The sequence below is a fragment of the Chelonoidis abingdonii genome, chromosome 22 (assembly GCF_003597395.2).
Source record: "Chelonoidis abingdonii isolate Lonesome George chromosome 22, CheloAbing_2.0, whole genome shotgun sequence".
In the NCBI taxonomy this organism is placed as follows: Eukaryota; Metazoa; Chordata; order Testudines; family Testudinidae; genus Chelonoidis; species Chelonoidis abingdonii.
This window is the reverse complement of record NC_133790.1, coordinates 27,805,095-27,811,542: the sequence shown is the minus strand read 5'-3', so window position 1 is coordinate 27,811,542 and position 6,448 is coordinate 27,805,095.

Sequence of the window (6,448 nt, the reverse complement as noted above, 5' to 3'; positions counted from 1 at the left end):
ACAGTCTTAAAAAACATAAGAAAATTACACAGAAATTCTTTTCAGTGAATGCAAAGATCTTACTGTTGGTAAGTAATTGCTCAGGAGTGTGAGAGGCAGAGAAACAGGGCTACTTTGTAACTTCCGTTATTATTGAGCCAACTCTTACTAACATTATGGTAAGAAATCCAATGAGTGATTCTCGGGCACCCATCCCATAAGCTATTTCTGTACTAGTGGAAGGAGCTGGACTCATAGTCTGAAACTGAAGATACCTAAACAACAGCTCTGACCTGGAAGGACCACTTCTATTGATGAGGGGTTGTGTTATGCTCATTCAGTGTAGGCACTTTCAGTTGAAACTGCCGAAGCGTATGACAACAGCACCACCTGTCCTCCAGAACTGGACTGCCTACACCACACAATGCATTTCAGACACCTCACGTGAGTTTTGGGCATCTCATACTACATTTGAACTGACAACTTAGATGGGAAAGACAACTGGAATCACAACGTTTGGGTCTAAAGCCTTTGCACTTGCACCGCCTTTCATCCAACGATTGCTAAGCATTTCCAAAACATTACCTTGGCTAATCTCACACTCCAGTGAGATTAATTCCTAGTCCATCAATTTGGCTACCACCTCTCAGAAAGATGGATGAACTGCATCAACAGAAAAATCCTTTCCAGCAACGTAGGACGTGTCAATTCTGCTGAAGCATTTGCAGTGTGTACATAACCAAATCCAAGGCTTTTTTCACAACCACAACAGCTGGAGATTTACTTTGAAAAAAGGCAGCTCAGATTTTGGAGAGTAGCTGAGAGCTACCCAGGCCAAGCACTTTTAGTCCATGGCAGCTAGCCCTTCAGACTCCCACTGCACCCTGGGAACTTTGCCCTGGGGGCTGGAATACAGATTAAGGGGGACTCTCTGAAATGCCACTGGCCTTGGAGCACAGCAGGGGGAAAGAGACGGGTCCCTAGGGACAGCCAGGTCACAGCTGGGCAAACCAACAGCCTCCTCACTCTCTGATTTTAATGGTGAAACGGCCCCCACCCTGTCTCCGGCCACCCCCCCGGTGTCCCGCACAGGGCCAGAGCCCCAGGCTGCCTGCAGACTCAGGCACACGCGCCAGGCTCCCTCACAAGCAGCAGCGCGCAGGCGCGCTGAGCCGCGGCGCCCCACTCGGTCCCTCCTGGCCCCGGGCTCACCGCGCCGCAAGAGGCGGCGGAACGCGGACAAAAGGGAAATAGAGCCCACTTCCCTTCCCCTCTCTCTCTCCAGTCACCCAACTCACCCTCGCTCACTGAAGTTATAGATGAGCATCTCTTTACACAGAAACCAGAAGCATGTCTCCTTTACTCCACAAGAGACACAAACCAGCAAATCACAAGAGGAAGACGAAAAGATCCCTCTCTCTCTCCGTTTACTCTTCCGCTGCCCTGGACACTAAGCAGAAGAGTGTCAAACACAGAGCGTAGTGTTTCCCTCCCCCTGTCTTTCATCTCTCTCCTATACACAGAAAAAACTACAAACAGGTTTTAAATAAAAGCTTATATAAAAAGACAGAAAAAAAAGACATCAACATTATCTCATGTATAACAAGATGACACATTACCAGGCTATTGCTTAACGAAAAATGACTAACATGTCTGATTCAAACAAGAATATCCAATGACAACATTCAGCAAGTTAACACACATGTAAATACACCGCCACAAACAACATAAAAGCCTATATTGTTTTTCTAACTGTACTTACAAGTTGGACACAGAAGATTAGAAGAAGAAAGAAGCTTCTCATAGGCTGAGAGACAGACAAAGACTCAGAAATCTCCAAACACTTCCCTCCCTGACTTTGAAAATCCAGTTCCTGATGATGCCTTTGGTCCGGTTTGCGTTCCTTTGTTAACCCTTTAACAGTAAAAAGAAACATTAACCCTTAGCTATCTATTTATGAAACAGGGTGGGGCAACAATACTGGGGGCAACAAGCAGGGGTGATGCGGGTGGACCAAATTTGCCTGTATACTGGGGCACCAGCAAGGACGGAGTCCGGCACTGGGGCACAGCCAACGGGGTGAAGGTAGGACACACATGATACCCAGGAAAGGAAGGCATGAGTGCATGACGCTTGGGCGACGACCTCTTGGAAGTACTTGGGGACGCGCAGGGTAAGCGAGAGGCACAGCAGGAGTAGAGCGCGAGACCGTGTGATACTGTGAGCGACATGACGGGACAGTTGGGAATAAGGAGGCGGCACAGCCAGGCAAGGGGGGAATACTGGGCGCAAGCAAGGGTGAGGGGCGAGACCGTGATATCTGGGGTCAAACGACAGGGAAGGGCGGCGGCCACAGGCAGTGAGCGGACGACGTGATACTGGGAGGCACAGCAGGGACGGGGGATACGGGGGCACAGCAGGGTGAGGGCAGACGTGATACTGGAGCAACGAGCAGGTAAGGGGGAACATACTGGTGGCACAGCCAGGGGTGAGAGCGCGAGACCGGATACTGGGTGCCAATGCTAAGCTGGAAGGGGGGGGGCACAGCAGTGAGTGACCCCTACAGCGAAGACGTAATACTGGGAGCACAGCCAGGAGCCATCGGCGGATAGTCTGGAGGCCCAGAGGAGTTGTAGCACCAACGGAGACCGTGGATTAGAAGGATGCATCTGCAGGGGTGCGAGGTGACAGGGATGGGGGGCAACTGGAGGGCAGCACGCAGGGGTGAAGCTGGGTAAGGCCGCGTTAAACTGGAGGCGCGAATCTGCGAGCAGAGCGTTGAGGTGAGCGACACATGAACTGGGGGCGTAACGGGCGCGGAAAGGGAGCACAGCAGGAGTGACCGGCGAAGACGATCAAATGAATCAGGATACTGGGAGCACAGCAGCTGACGGGAGGAACGGGAGCACAGCAAGGGAGGGGATACTGGGGCAGGCAGGGTAGGGGCGAGACCGTGATACGGGGCACAGGCAGGGAAGGGGGCACAGCAAGTGACCAAGCGAGACCAGTACGGGACACAGCAGGGACGGGGGGATACTGGGGCACAGGCAGGGTGAGGTGCGAGACGCGTGATACTGGGGGCAGAGCAGGGTGGGAGGTGTGGTGGGCGGTGGGGCAACAATACGAGGCATAGCAGGGAAGGGGGCACTGAGGGCACAGTCAGGGAAAGGGGGCAATCTGGGGCAAGCAGGGTGAGGTGCCAACCGTGATACTGGGGGCACAGCTAGGAAGGAGGGCACAGCAGGACGTGACCGCGAGACGTGATACTGGAAGCACAGCAGGGAAGGGGGGGCACCGCAGGAGTGCCGTGAGATCTGAAACTGGGGAGCACAGCAGGGAAGGGGGGGGCACTGGAGGCAAACAGCAGGAAGGGGGGCACAGCAGGAGTGACAGCGAGAACCGTGAACGGGGCACAGCAGGGAAGGGTGGCACCTGGGGGCACAGCAGTGGAAAGGGGGGGCACACCAGGAGTGAGACCGGCGAGACGTGATACTGGGAGCACAGCAGGGACGGGGGGGGCACAGCAGGAGTGACGGGCGAGACCGTGATACTGGGAGCAGAGCAGGGAAGGGGGGGGCCAATGGGGGCACAGCAGGGAAGGGGGCACAGCAGGAAGTGACCAGCGAGACCGTGATACTGGGGCACAGCAGGGAAGAGGGGGGCACAGCAGAGTGACCTGCGAGACGTGATACTGGAGCACAGCAGGAAGGGGGGCATGGGGACAGCAGGAAGGGGGGGGCACAGCAGGAGTGACCGGCGAGACGTTGATACTGGGAGCACAGCAGGGAAGGGGGGGCACTGGGAGCACAGCAGGGAAGGGGGGCATGGGGCCACAGCAGCGGGGGGGAACTGGGGCACAGCAGGGAGGGGGGCACAGCAGGAGTGACCGCGAGACGATACTGGGCACAGCAGGAAGGGGGGCACTGGGCACAGCAGGAAGGGGGGCACAGCAGGGTGAGTGCGAGACCGCGATACTGGGGCACAGCAGGGTAGGTGGGGGCGGTGGGCACAAAGTATGAGGGACAGCAGGGAGGGGGGCACTGGGGGCACAGCAGGGGTGAGGCGCGAGACCGTGATACTTGGGGCACAGCAGAGTTGGGGCTGGGCGGGGCACGATACTGGGGGCACAGCGGGACTGGGGCGGGGCCGCGCCGAGAGTTGCCATGGCAGCAGCACAACAACTGGGAGCGGCCGCCCTGCCCTTTAGGCGGCCCCTGATCGCTGACGGTTCTATTAGATGCACGTGAGCCGCGCTCACCCTTCTCATTGGTCGTTCGTGCCAAGGCGCGGCTCGGACCTGGCCGGGTGCGCGTGCGGGCCCGGCTGGCGCTGCCTGATGTTTCCGCTGCGGAGCAAGCTGGGCCCGGCCCCCGCCGGGCTGTTGGGGTCCGGCCGCCCAGCCGGCCCCGGCGAGCTCAGCCGCGGGCAGCGCGCGTTCCGCCGCCTCTTTGCGGCGCGGTGAGCCCGGGGCCAGGAGGGACCGATGGGGCGCCGCGGCTTCAGCGCGCCTGCGCGCTTGCTGTCTGTGAGGGAGCCTGGCGCGTGTGCCTGAGTCTGCAGGCAGCCTGGGGCCTGGCCCTGTGCGGAGCACCGGGGGGTGGCCGGAGAACAGGTGGGGGGCCCGTTTCACCATTAAAATCAGAGAGTGAGGAGGCTGTTGGTTTGCCCAGCTGTGACCTGGCTGTCCCTAGGGACCCGTCCTTTCCCCCTGCTGTGCTCCCAAGGCCAGTGGCATTTCAGAGAGTCCCCTTAATCTGATTCCAGCCCCCAGGCAAAGTTCCAGGGTGCAGTGGGAGTCTTGAAGGGCTAGCTGCCATGGACCTAAACGTGCTTGCCTGGGTAGCTCTCAGCTACTCTCCAAATCTGAGCTGCTTTTTTCAAGTAATCTCAGCGTTGTGGTTGTGAAACAAAGCCTTGGATTTGGTTATGTACACACTGCAAGCTTCAGCAGAATTGACACGTCCTACGTTGCTGGAAGGATTTTTCTGTTGATGCAGTTCATCCATCTTTCTGACAGTGTAGCCAAATTGATGGAACGGAAATTAATCTCACTGGAGTGTTGAGATAGCCAGGTAATGTTTGGAAATGCTTAGCAATCGTTGGATGAAAGGCGGTGCAAGTGCAAAGGCTTTAGACCCAAACGTTGTGATTCCAGTTGTCTTTCCATCTAAGTTGTCAGTTCAAATGTAGTATGAGATGCCCAAAACTCACGTGAGGTGTCTGAAATGCATTGTGTGGTGAGGCAGTCCAGTCTGGAGGACGGTGTGCTGTTGTCATACGCTGCGCAGTTTCAACTGAAAGTGCCTACACTGAATGAGCATAACACAACCCTCATACAATAGAAGTGGTCCTTCCAGGTAGAGCTGTTGTTTAGGTATCTTCAGTTAGACTATGATCCAGCTCCTTCCACTAGTACAGAATAGCTTATGGGATGGGTGCCCGAGAATCACTCATTGGATTCTTACCATGAATGTAGTAAGAGTTGGCTCAATAATAACGGAAGTTACAAAGTAGCCCTGTTTCTCTGCCTCTCACACTCCTGAGCAATTACTACCAACAGTAAGATCTTTGCATTCACTGAAAAGAATTTCTGTGTAATTTTCTTATGTTTTTTAAGACTATCCCCATGTCTGTTTGTGAGCACTCTGTGCACCAGGAAAGAGATGCTAGTAACAGAACAAACACACCGGATGATTCGGAGGGGAACGAAGGAGGAGAAGGCTGATGAAGATAGTGAGAGGGAGGAAGAAGAGTGGGATACTGACCTTGAAGTAGAGATGTAAACGAAATATCCCAACTGCCCTGATTTGTCCTGTATCTAGACAGTATCAAAACTGGCTGTGAACAGCAATTTTCCCTGAGCTTCTCTAGGTGAGAGTGAATGTACTCTTAATTCCTTTTTTCTTTTCTTTACACAAAAAGTAAAACAAAAATAAATAACACCCTAGGCAAGGCCATCCTAGGCATTTGAAGCCATGTAGGACACCATGAAATTTGGGGCACCAAATTGCCCCAAATTTCATGGTGCCCTCGGCAGCTGTGTGCTGCATACGTGCAGCACTAGCCCTGGTGACCTGCCCTCCCTCCCCCGTGGACTGCACCCACTGCAAGGGGCAGGCTGTCCTTAGGGGTATGGAGCCCTGGACACTCCCTCACCCTGCCTCTTACACTTCCCCTGCTCCGCCCCATTCCATCCTCCTTGCAGCGACTCGCACTCACTGGCAGTGGGGAAATGGAGAAAGTGGCCTAGCCTGCTCTACTCCGCCAGTTCCCAGCCATGGTGCTCTGCTTCCTGCCCCGTGAGTGCGGGTGGGTTGGAGAAAGGACACCCCTGCACTCGCTTGTGTGTGGAAGCAGAGCAATGCAGCCCCAGCCTTCTCTGCTTCCCTTTCCCTGGTCCCAGCTGTGTCGCGGAGCCGAGAGCTGGGGCTAGGCTGCTCCACTTCTGCTGGAGTGAGTGTGGGGGGGA